At 41.6% G+C, this 13,700-nt stretch overlaps 1 protein-coding gene across 2 annotated transcripts in view; it reads left to right on the forward strand.

Moving 5' to 3' along the window:
• CNTN4 (contactin 4) overlaps positions 1-13,700 on the forward strand; it is a 632,904-nt gene that overhangs the window by 563 nt on the left and 618,641 nt on the right. The gene's annotated exons all lie outside the window — the stretch shown is intronic.

The following is a 13,700-nucleotide window of genomic DNA, read 5'->3' on the forward strand; positions in this document are numbered from 1 at the left end:
CAGGGCGATTTCCCTCTATCCCAGCTAGGAGACTTTTTGATTATTATTATTTTTGCCCACGAACAGGTTTGTTATGGGAGGGCAGCGAGGGGACCTGCCAGGGTTTGATCCTGCGGTTTCACGGCAGGGAGGCAACAGCGTGCGGGGTTCTGAAGTTGTGTATTCGCAACGGGACTTGTGAAATAGACCAAGGGCCCCCTTCCCGGTTGTCTCGTCTGTCATCCATCTCCCCAGCCCGATCCTACGCGGAGGGCTTACCCGGAGAAGTCAGGATTTTCCGATCAACTTTGCTAGATAGCGGCTATCTTTGCAATACAGCCAAGGCGGCAGGTCCCCATTTCCCCTCAGTCAATGTGATAAGAGACGGCGGAGCAGCGTGGTGGACCGCGGCGAAACAGACACTCGGATGATCAACCCTGAAGGGAATTGCCTCAGTTCTTCCTAACGCTTCAGGGCTTGGGACAGCACTTTGTTAGTCTCCAAGGTGCCCCAAGTACGCCTCTTCTTTTTTCGCTGTTAATTTATCTCCCTTGAAGCAACAAAAAGAAAGACAGACAGACAGACGCGCTAGATCCCTGACATGCCGCAGCAGCGCTGAGCAAACCCACTTAGGGACAGGAGCCGGGTGCAAGTTAATGTTTCGCAGAAAGCCAGGCTCTCTTCTCTGTTCTTCGCAAGTGCGAAACCAAATGCATGACAAAGATCGATCAAGCCGGTGTCCTTGGGAGATTTTTAGATACAGAGGGCAGCTATCCGAGCAATAGGAGGTGTACGAGGGGGGTGGAGGGACCAGCTATTTCGCTGTCTAGTGGAAACCTATGCATAACTTTTGCTTGTTGCAAACGAGGGTTTCTTGATGTTTAGGGGTTCAGGCTGCTCTTGCTTTCCAAGAGCTGGTGTTAGCTTTCCGTGTTATGAGCAACATAATGCAGCGTGTTGTTTTATTTATCCCAGACAAGAGTGACTTGCTCTCTAACCTACAAATTAGACGACGTTGCTTGCATAACAAGTGGATTTAGTTGGTATCTTACATACTAATTGTAGATCGCCTTTTAGAATAAGTGAAAGCAGATTTCTGCAGGAAGAGATAAAGGGAGGCTTGGGGTCTGCGGCAATGTATTTGGGGTTTTTCCTTAGTGGCTAAAAGAGGGTAAAATATTAAAGAGCTAGATGCCACAAGTATTCATATAAAATTATTTCCTCTCAATCTTTTTTTGGTATCTGTGCTCATTTTAAAAGTATCTATCCTTGATTTGGTCCATGATCTTTATGCTAACAGATAAGTTACTGGAGTTGTATGCAGTAGAAGTTGATGCAGGCTTCATATTAACACTCTCACGTTATTTTTGAAATCCTTTATTAAATAGTTATGGGGGGGGTGTTTCTCTTAAAAAAACAAACAAAACCTGTTTCCCCTACTGGGGATGCCACAGGGCATAAGATCAGAGCATGTTTAACCAGGCTAGTTTGCCATCTGAAATAATCCATTCATTTCTCTAGCTATCAGTAAGTCTTTCCAGCATATCTTTCTATGTTTAGATGTCGAACTCAAAACCACCAGTAAAATCTGGTGCTGGATTCAGGGGGAAGAGGGGTGCAGGGGAGAAAAATTCCCGATGCTTCTGCTACTTCACTCTGCAGGCAACTTTTTGTCTTCTTTCTGAGCTCATCAGAGCTTTTGTGTCCTTGCTTTGCATTTGGGAGTTACTGAATCTGCCTAAATAGCGTCTAAATAATTCCTTAAAGTCCCCCACCCCTTAAGTGTCAACCTATGCGGATACCCCCCCCCCCTTCTGTACTTCCTCATTTAGAGGTATGTAGGCAGCTAATTTCCCCCAAAACTCCTGATTCCTTTTCGGCAATGGCTTCCAGTAGCGAGTGCACTAGTATATTGGTTTCATCTTCACAGCGACTTTGTGCACACCAAAAGCAAACTAAGGGCACGATCCAAACACCACTGAAGTCAATGGGAAAGACTTCCATTGACTTCAGTAGGCTTTGGATCAGGTCCTAAGTGAACTGTTGGCAGGATGAATTCTAAATTTGTGGGAATTTGTAAATAATTGTGCATGTGCTTAGGTTGTTTGAAGATCATGCTTAAGTATTGCATAGCAAAATCATACACAAAATGCCTAGATTTCTTGAACAGTTTGATTTGGATGTATTCAGACCAGCTGGGATGGTTAGAACTGAAGAATTTGGAAATCTCTTGCAGTTTAACTTCAGAGCTCTGTTGTAGCCTCTTTCATTTTCCTGATGTTTAAGCTTTTCTTGGATCCCTGAATGTATCTGTTTTAGATGTGAATGGTAGGCGGTGAAAGAGCTTTCCCTGAACTAGAGGAAATCCAGGGAGCTTTGCTTTAGCATAGGGAAATTTAATGGTAAAATGACACTGAGTTCCTTTAACCATGAACTTGCATGAAAAATCTAGTCATGTGCTATTGATATTTGGAATTCTCTACTGGAATTGTGTGCAGCCATTCGGTGCCTATATATGTTGTGATGTGACACCAGTTACAACTGGTGGCCTCTAGTCCTCTTTCCCATGATTTGAAGGAAGGGTGTTTGACTCATATCTTTTCGTAATAACTCAGGACATCACTCTTTATGATGGGTAGTCTTTGAGATTTCCACCATCCTTTGCTGTGACTGGCTTATTTATATTTGCAGTCCCTCTATTGTTGGTTTTCTGAATGCTGATGTTTTACTGTCAGCTGAGAATCACTTGTGCTGGAGTCAGAAATAATAGCACTGCAAGCCACAAAACAAGTGGTGTTGCTGAGTTCAAACAACTCGCAGAGTGAGTGTGTGACCTCCATGACACATACGCCTCTCAGTCACCTGGAAGCAAGAACCTCTATTAGTTCCTGAACCTGAGTCTCCTAGGTGGATACAAATGTTTGCTGTTGATCTTCAGGATTACTTTTCAGTCTTTTTTTTTACACTTATGACACTGTTGGGTTAAAATTCCTATATTTTATTTTTTAAGAAGCAGACAGATTTCCTTATCTGTGTTATTAGTAACACCTGTGATATTAAAAAAGCAAAACTCATTTCTACCATAAACATAATGCTGTTAATGTTTTTTTCATTATTTTCAGCTGCATCCATTACACATGCCATTGTAGCTGTGTTCATGTTCTGGGTCCGTTTAGCTATCTTGATCTTGATGTAAACTCCTAGTGCAGCATGATGCTAGTGTAGGGATATGCCTATATGTGCTTACATTGAGATATATCTCAATAGATGCTCCTACATGGCACAGATAGTTTTTCCCCTCAATATAGCTAGTAGAGGTGAACTCCAGCAGGGTGGGGGCATAGTCTTGACTTCAACTAGTTACACTGAGGTGAAAACTATCTGTGCCATGTAGGAGCATCTATTGAGATATATCTCAATGTAAGCACATATAGGCATATCCCTACACTAGCATCATGCTGCAAAGTTTGGGTTTCAGACACTACTGGAGAATATTATTTCTTTAAAAATAAAATATTTTAATTAGAATAATAGAATCAAGGAAATGTAGGGCTGGAAGGGATCTTAGGAGGTGATCTAGACCAGCCCCCTGTGCTGAGGCAAGAACAAGTAAAACTAATTGAAATTAAGAATAATCATTGTCCTATTTCTGATGATTATGGATTTTGCAAAGTCTGGCTTTCTTACCACATCTGTACTGACCTGATAGTGTCCCTTTAAATATTGTTTCTAACTCACTTTCATGTTAGCTGTGATCTGCTACTTACAGCTATACACTAGGGTGGTGGTAATTTTGAGAAGTGTTTGGGGAACCAGATGGGAATTTTCCTTCAAACACAGGAATTGTATACTGTTTGTTGCTGCATGAGTGATGTCCAGCTCTGGTGCAAAGGTAATCACAAACACAGAAAAGTAACATGAATCACGGGAAATACACAGATGTCAGCTTTAAAACTCTAAATCAGCCAAAATATGAGTTGTACACATTCTTATTGTCATCTGTTACGATAGTTACTCAGATATAAACATAAATATGAATGTTGTGATGCTAGTGATTCATTCTTTTGATTATTCATTAGATAAATACCTAATGATGACTCCTAACAAATTTAATGAGTTACATGGCAGTATATAATCACTTTCCATTCCCTTAATAATACACCCCCTGCCCCCTCTAAAAAAAAAAAATAATTGGGGATTGTGATGAGGTGTTCACCCACACCAGTCTTGAAACGGTTAAGGTAGGCTAGATGGGCCAATTAACAGCATAGGCTGCACCTGGAGGGAAGCCAGGGCTCAGTAATAATTAAGGATGAAGCTAAGCTGGGCAGGAGCAGGTGGGGCTTCAATAAAGCTAAGAAGCTGAGAACAGAAGGGGAGTTGCTGGGGAGAGTAGTCTGCAGTCACTCCCTGACAGGAGAGAAGTTTGATGGCGATTACAGGGTCTGGCAAGAAGCCACAGGGAGTGGAGGAAGCTCAGATGTAGGAAAGAAGACTGCCTGGAATGGCAGAGGGACAGCTTGTTCAGAGAGGTATTTGCAGACCCCAGAACACGGGGACTGTAGGGACCTGGCCAGATGGTCAAGTCACAGAGAGTCCTGGCGGGTGAGATTGAGACAACAGGCTGAGTGACTGGTGGAAGAGGCATCCAATCTTTGGCAAACTAATCCCCAGATGAGCCACAAGGAGGTGCACCTGTGGTGAGTAGCAAACCTTGTTACAAGGATATAAAAACCTCAGATGCCAATGTTAGGATATGCAAGTTTCACATTTCCTGGCAGAACGTGGGCAACAATATTTCACACATGAGGCAATGGTTGCAAGACGGTCTATGCTGTACTGAGGTAGTAATTTTGTTCTTTGCTACTCCCTCGACCTAAGCACTATTTTTTTAATCTTAATCTGAGGAACTAAAACCTATTTTAATCTGATACCAACAAAATAAAGGCAGGGATTTTAGAATTGTTGGGTCACATTACTGAAATGGTGGCCTTTGTTATCAACCGATTCAAAACCTGTTAAACATTTAATGATTTAATAATTATGTATAGGTAGCGTACTACCCGCCTGGTCAAAATGAGCAGGCTCTGGCCCTAATAATATAGATTGGGATTTTGTAAGGAGCCTAATGCACCTACCCCCCCCCCCACACACACACACACAAACATCACAGTGTAGGTATAATTACTTGAAGGCTTTAAGTAGCATAAGATCATCACATTGCTACTCCATTTAAAGAAAAATTGGCTAATTTATTCTTAGCAATTATGGCCTATTTTCTTGAATACCTAATCTTTTAAGATCAATGTCTCAAAGGTAAATCAAATGATTGCATTAAATAGCTTGAAGGGGTAAGAACTTGGTCTTACAAAATTCATTGTTCTGTTAATTCTTCCATAAAGTCCCAGTGAGCCACAAGCTGAGACTAGTACTAGATAAAATTTCATTAAGAGCACAAGTTTTGGGGTAAAACAAAGTTTTTTGTTTTCTTCTTTTTTTTTAAAGAATACAGTGGATTCTATATCTCCATATTTATATTGTCAAAAACAAACAAACAAAGTGATGTTTAACAAGCAAGCAAAGCAAATATTCAGGGAGAATCCATTCAAATGTAACTTTTAGTTTAATTAAAGGTTAACACAAGAGTTTTTAGAAAAAGAAACACTCTTCAGTAATGACTTCATAGTTACCATAAATACGCTCAGTTGAAATGAACCTTATGTAGTAGAGCTCAATAAATAGAATGATACATTATGAATCCACATCAAACAGGTGTATGTTAAGGACCAGAAGCTGACTATTACTTAATCACCCTTTTCCCTTCCTCTCACTAGCCAGATCTGTTCCCCTTCTGACCTGACCCCCTGCCCACCTCAGAGAATTGGCCTTTTTCCACATTCTACTCCAGGAGTTCTAGAATGTATCCTATGATTGAAGCCAGAGCACCCAAGAGTTGAGGACAGTACCCAGGAAAGTAGAGATTGTCCTATGTGATTCCACAAGGGGCCAAGTCAAGCTAGCAAGGCCTCTGATGGGCAGAATAGATGTTATGCTGGAGAAGAGGTGTTCTTATTAAAATTGATTCAAACCTTCATTTGAGTTTGATGGCTGGTCTAGAAGGTTTAGGCCAATTCTACTTTATTAGTAACTCGAAGCTCATTTGCTCATCTGTGATAGGGTAGTCCACCATAGAGGGCAGTAGCTTCTAGTAGTCAGCCCACTCCACCACCTGACTTGAATCTTTAAGGCTTGAGAAGTGTCCAAAAGATACATGTAGAGACTGAGTCCTGGGAATGAATGAATGGAGCTCAGAAAAAGAATCAGGCTACTATCCCTTAAAGGGACTCAAATCCTGCAGAGCATGCAGGGAACGGAAAAGCTCCCCTCTAACCCAACCACCTGGGAAGAGGTTGGGAGAAGAGGAGCTGTATAAAGGCTGCCTCCTCCCTCACAGCAGGGTGATGCTGACAACAGAAGGCTGGCTTGCTGTACCCTCCAGAGTGGACAGCTAATTAGGCAGGGCATTCAGTGGAGGGGAGCTGGCACAAGGCCTTGCAACTGAGTAACCAAAGGCAAGAGGACTGAGAGGCACACTCCCAGCTCCAGGGAGATGGCTGAGAGAAACGTCTATTCAAAGGCGAGAGCTACTGACTGCTTTAAGGCAAGGCACAAAACTGCTAGCAGTACGGTCCATCCACTGAGAGAAATGGAGACTGGCTTGTAGGTGACATCTCCTGAGCTAGTCCCAAGAGAAGCTGTAGGGAACCACAGAGTATGTCTACACTGCAATTAAATGCCCACAGCTGGCTTATATCAGCTGAATCTGGGGCTCAGTCTGTGGAACTGTAAAGTTGCAGTTTAGATACTCAGGCTTGGGCTGGACCCTCTTCCCCACCCCACGGGATCCCGGAGCCTCATCCAGGCACTAGGGAGTGAGAGATTTGATGACACCGCCCCTAAATCATATACAGTACAAGGTAATTGTAGGCTTGAGACAATATATGCCATGGCATTTTATTTATATAAAATATTTAACTGGATTTATATATTTCCCATTTAAACCTGATATGCATAAGGCTTAACAAGTAATTTTAGTCTTAAATTAGAGGACTAAGATAATGAGCAAACAGTCAAGTTTATTTTGTTTCTAATAGAAAAAATTTGCATTACAAATGGTAATTAAACCTTCATGTACTGAGTGGCAGTAATATACAAGGGTTTTTTAAACCAAACTTTAATATCCGTCTTATTAAACACTTCTTATGTAGGTGATCACAGGGTATTATTGCCAATACTTACAAATAACATCAAAACTAGACAGTTGTTCACATTTCCATATATATGCTTCTAATAATATATGGGTGTAAAGACTTAAATAGCTATCTGTGAAAGTCCACAGAGCTTCTGAGTGTATGCTGCACGCATGTTTTTTCATGATATAGTTAGTTCATTGTTCTGTTCTCCAGCCTTTGTCTTTTATTATCTATAGCTTCAAAAAAAAAGTTTGACCAGGTGCCTTTCCCAACTTGGTCTGCGAGTGCAGCCCTCACTTTAGAGTCCAAACTCTCCTCCTCGAGTTTGGCTTTTATTAATAATCAACAGTATGATAAAGTTCAATTCAAGCTGTGTTTAGCTGTTGCCCTTCAAATGTGCTCAGCCCATTGCCTTGATCTTCATTCTCCAGATAGTCACTCCCACCTCCATTATACCCAGGTTAGATGGTGACTCGCTGCTCTCAGTGAGTCAACAAAACTTGCAAATGATGCCAAGAGGGTTATTGTCTGCAATGTATCTCGGCATTTGATTAATGTGATTAAATACTTAGGCCAAATTCTGAGCTGATTTAAACCTAATGCACTCCCACTCCAGTTAGTTACAACTTCTCTGGACATAACACTGTAAATCAGGGCAAGATGTGGCCTCTTAAATTTCTATTATTTTTAAGGTGAATTTACTCCTCCTGAAAAGTGACAGTCTAATGTCTCTGAAATGAAATCTTCTATCTAGCCACAGGACAGGCATAACAGAGTCATTGGGAAAAGCCATGTTGCTTCATCGCTGTGCTGGAGTGAATATCAGTAGGGTTCAGAAGTTATTTCTGTTGTCAAGCCTCTTAAAACCTTGGCTTTTTTGTGAGACAATCAAGGATGTAAATTTTGCTAGGGTAGAAGCTTGTCCACTCGGCACTGGAGTGAGACCACCACTGAACCCCTGTCATCAAATAATGATGTTTTATCACTACTGGACTGTTCCGGTCAATGGGGATGAACGCTCTTTATTCCAGTCTTTTGAAATGAACTCCTGAACAACACAGAACTCCTGGTTTATAAAAGAGTTGCTTGTTTAGCAGCAGAGCAGAACGCTTGCCTAAGATGGTTTTAGTCTTGTGAATGACTTCTCCTATTTAATTGTACGTGTATTGTTGTTGTTCAGCTAGGAGATATCTAATGCCCTCTGCTGTGCATGTATGGCTAGAAGTAGAAATCATCATGCACTGCAGGAGGAAAAAATATATTTCAAATAGCATCAACTCTTGGCACCATATGAAACAGGATTTCAAACCAGCCCTTGATATATGCATGTCAATAGGATTTTTGTAGATATAGCAGATTGGTAATTTGTGCATGTAAATTATTTTGAATTACAATATTTTTCATTATTCTGAACATATTTGAGTGACCATTTCTTCCAAATCATTATATAAACATGTTTTTAATCCAAAAGAACCTTTGCAATATTGTTCAGTGTTTGCAATTAACTGGAAGCAGCTTGTCAGGTTTTTTTTTTTCTTTGAATCATGTCACTACCTTCATTTTTAAAACACGTGTCCAATTCAGTGGGCAGTTACTTTTGCATGTAATCTCTGTTTGCACACACACAGTTACCCCTATTCCACTAGATGGTGACAGCCACTGCATAATTATGGCATCATCTAGTCATTGGCAACTGGATTATGGCATCATCTAGGCATTGGCAACTGGATTTGAGGCCATCATTATAGTGTGGTTATTTTACAAATCGTCCAGCTTTCGTGGGATTGTGCACATAGTGGGCAGTGCCCAGACATGGATACCAAATTTCGTATCTCTCATGGCATGCACAGTGCTCCAAGGAATCCATGAGCCACTGGGTACACACAGAAGTTTCTCTTTAGGGCAAGGTGCTAGGGGGAGAAACATTTTTTTGAGAAAAAGGACCTGAGGGGAAAGTAATACCATGTAAAGCAAACAGCATCCTCCTGTTGACCAGCAAATAACACAGACAATTCAGCTTTTCCTACACGCTGGCTGACTGTTTGCCCCATATTCTTGAAGCCTTGGAAGCAGACTTGTCTGCCTGGGCTCAGCCAAAAGCTCATGGCTAATTTACATATACATGCAAACTGTCTGCAAATTTGCATTTAATCCCTAACGGTGTATGTCACTACCCAACTCCTCCACCAGAATCCTTAACTTTCCCCAATATCTATCAGCTACCCACACACACATCCTTCCCCTTGCTCACATTCTATCAATTTCCCTATCAATTCTCCGTCAACCCACAAATCCACTCTCCTCCTTCATTACCCTTCAGTTCTCTGCCCCTGGTTGCCCCTCACCATTATCCTCCATTACTCACGACCTCCTGGGTGTTGAGCTAGTCTTCCCAACAGCAGACGCTTCTGTAGTGGTATGACTGATGGCTTAGATTTCCTCACACTGCCCCTGCCTTTGCTGGCTGTTCAGCATTCCTCTCTTTGCTCCTCCATAACTTTTTTTGGCTTTCATTGAGAGGGAAATGGGGGAGAACTCAGAGCAGGCAAAGAGGAAGTATTAGATACTAGCCCAGCCCACTCTTGTAGCTGGCAAAAAGAAAAAAACAACATGGAAGGATCAATGAGTCAGATGGGGCCGGAAGGCTAGAAGTTGAGCAGGCTGCTGTCAAGGTCACCCTAGCAGTCTTGCTGGAACACGAATGAACAGCTAACAGTTCCCAGAACTTGTTCTCTGGACCAAATGTTAGAACCCATATGAAATGGTGACAGCAAACTGGGTGCTTGTTATGAGTGCACATTCCTACACAGGGATCCTGTGCTGAAATGCTTAGTACTGAGTCCTGGATAGAGCATAGTGCTAGTACCCAGGCTCTGAACCTACCTTACTCACTAGCTAACTAGTTGTAGAGGCATCTCCTCCTGGGTACTCACAAATACACCCGTAGCGTATGTAAGGGCCAGCCAGGTATTTCAGAAATCGACGTGGGCATGGGAATACACTGCTCAATTCACAGGAGGCAGGTCACATCAGCTCTCCACAGGAGTTAAAGTGGCACCCAGTGTCCAAGCCATGAATCTCCCTCAGTAGACCAGGAGAAAGGTCTGTGGACTGGAACAACACATCTGTGCAAGGTCTATTGGGCAGTTTGTGGTGGAGGCTTCATAGCCTCTTCCCTTCCCTCAGTGTTGGCTGGAAGGTCCATAAGATAAAGCAAGGGGCTGCAGAGATTTCTCTATGTCTCTCTCTAAACTCTCCTTCCCCCCCCCCCCCCCCCGTTCTCTCCAAAACCTATTCTTTTGTGGTCTCCCTTTTAAAAAATAAAAAAGTTTTGCTCATCCTTTCCACACTCGGCTTCTTTACCTGGAAAATGGGGAAGATTGATGTGCCACAAGAGCAGATATTTCCACTTGCAATGGGCATTCTGTACTGGTATCCAGGACTTCTCAGTTAAGTACCTGCTATGAACGGATGTTTCTTGCAGGAGTAAACGACACCATAAGAGGAGCCTCACAGAAATACATCCAACTTTTTCACGCAATTGCTCTCCATTTCTGTTCCAAGTCAGGATAGTTCCCTGCTGTTTTTCCTAGTGTTTTGTGTACATTCTGCACAGTGAATATTAAATGTACATATTAGACATTTAACACATTTTACTGGGGGGAGTAGGCATAATGTTAAATCGCTTTTATATGATATGCTAATAATACACTTTTGAATGAAAATTGCTCAGGTGAATTTAAAGTTTGACATGCTGCTTGTAATTACAAATGTAGGGGAAAAACCACTCATCAAATAGATCTGAGAATGAGGGAGCACAGATGTAGAGTGACTCAATATTTTCTAAAGTCAAGGTGGGGCAGGGGGAAAAAGCTAGTACTAGAATCCTGCAAAGGTCAAAGTAATTTTTTACTCCTGTGACCATGGGTAATCCTTCTATCATTGATACAATGACTGCAAAATCTCTTTTCACCACTGATTTACTTGCTGATAATTTAGAGGAATTTTAAAAAACCCCAAACCTTTCCTCACCAATTTAATTTAGTTTCAGATCCCTTTGAAGAGCCAGAGGTTCTAAAGACTTTGAAAGTTGTTTTTCTGAACTATTACTGCTGCTAGGGTCTGACCAAAAGCCCACTGACATCAATGGGAGTCTTCTCACTGATTCCCTGGGCTCTGGATGGGGCCCATGATGAAGTTCCTAGAGTTTAAGTAACAGCATCACAGTTTTAACTCTTGTCATTTGATAAGAACAAAACAGAGAACAGAAAACTTGACCATAACTTGCTGTTTTCAATTACAAATGGTTTTTTTCTCTTTGTTCCTTTTGATGCAGCCTTTCTTGTGGGGTGAATAGTATAAACAGCCAATCATATACACGTGTGCTATTGAAGCAGGAAAAGGTATCCAGCGCCTCAGCTGACTTAATTAGCCATGCTCCTCCACAACACCCCCCTCTTCCCCCTGCCGGGTCTCTGATATCACTGCCTGATGTTTGTGAAGGCTCTGATTTCTCGCAGAAAAAGGTAATCATGGTGCATAATCACACCCAGTTCAGCTTTTCATTAATGGAATGCTATCACTAGACTCTTCTGTGGCATATGTAGTAAAATTTCTAGGCTATGTAGGAAATCATTTGCTAGGTTTATAGTTAGCCATTTAATGCTTTAGTATATAAATTTCTAGAGTTTGGGCTAACTGTAGCTGCATTCGTCATTGTTGCAGAACTCTGACAGTGAACAAAAGGTGCTGAAGGGAACTATAACTCATGCAATGAATTAATGGATCCCAAGTTTAATTTTTTTTTTTCAGCTAAAAGGGAGCTTGGAGCCATGTAGTACTTATACTAAAGACTGAAGATACTTGACAACAAGTTGTATTAAGCGCAGGGTTTTCCTGCCCTATATTTACAAAATAGGCGAATGTAGCATATGTTGCAAATGTGACTCTACTGGTGATTATGGCAACTTTTGAGCTATGTATTTTTAATGTTTTAAAGGCATCTTGCTATATATGACATTTTTAAAAGTGGAGTTTAATCATCTCCGATCAAAAGTTGATGCTGTAGCTTTGTGCGTGAAGGTATGTGTTCACTGACCTCTTTTAAAAAGAGGATTGCTGTTTAAACGATACCATGTGGCTGTAAAATTTTCTTCAAGGTAGATATATAGGTCCCAATCCTGTGAAATACTCAGCACCTCCCAGTAACTTCAGTGGGAGTTCAGCACCACACAGGAGAAATTTCGTATCCCACGGAATTAGGCACATAATTATCTACGCACTTAGTAAGAGGTTCACGCTTGATTCACCCTCTGAGATGCAGCAGTGAAACTTGCAGGACCTTCCATCCACAGAGGCAGCTATGTCCGAGAAAGCATTCTCACTGGTGGAAGGACAAGTCAATGGGGGATAGAGAGGAGTGGGGAGTAAGCATCTTTAAACTCTGGCTGAGGCTCCATGAGAGGTCAGCCAGTTAAAGCTCTTCTTACAGTGTGCACGGTTAGTGCATCTCCAGAATACTGTGGTTCTGCCCATTCCTGGCCAGCTCCACCTGTTCTAGTGAGCTATACCAGCTGGCTACAGACATGCACCTCTTCCTGCTCTTGGGAACTTGGCCCTCTTTCTCTAATGGGCCTGCAAATCAAGGAACATACCATAAGCTTGTCCTAAAAAGCATACAACCGACTTTTATAGCAACTTCGCAGGTCCATAGTCCTTGTGTGTGCGCTCATGAAACAAAAGCAATAGAGGTAATATGCTGTTCAGTTAAAAAGCACAATAACTTCTAAAAGTCAGAAATCCTAGAGCTTTATGCATGATTTCATATGTAAAACTTATACCCTAATTTGTGATCTAATCAGAATCACACTGTTAGGTAATGTTAGCAGCTATACCATTTTGTAAATTGACTTGATATAGAATAAGTGGTTTTGGCCTCTTTGATCCTCTGGCTTAATGTTATGTCCCTCCCCCACCTTTTTTAATTCTCAGTGAGTTTCAAGGTCAATCTGTATTTTGCTAGTACATAAAAGTATAAAGTCTGACTATACCATGTGAGGCAGAAACTGACAGTGTGCGCCAAAACCAGCTGATGATGGTTCAGGAATATATACTCTTTGATTTGTTCAGTCCAACATAAGAGGTTACAATGTAGCTGAATAGCACACCTCGGGGAATCTGGAACAGTGTAAACAGAGTACTTGGAGTAGATTAAGTGATACAGTATGGTTCCTGAGCAATGGTATATTAAGGACCCTGAAGAGACCATCTGCAATGACTGGCATAAATGGGCAAAAGTGCAATATTTGCATTGCTGTTTCTTTAATTATATTTAGATATCCTCCTTTTGTAAACACTTACCTGAATAAGCAAGTCTCTGAGCCTCTGGTTCCCTGTAGAGCTGTCTGCAAAGAGAGAAGTAAAGGAGCATGGAGGGTATGTGAAAAGAAAACGAAGCAACTAGAGACC

This window comes from Natator depressus, chromosome 7 (assembly GCF_965152275.1).
Source record: "Natator depressus isolate rNatDep1 chromosome 7, rNatDep2.hap1, whole genome shotgun sequence".
Lineage (NCBI taxonomy): Eukaryota > Metazoa > Chordata > Testudines > Cheloniidae > Natator > Natator depressus.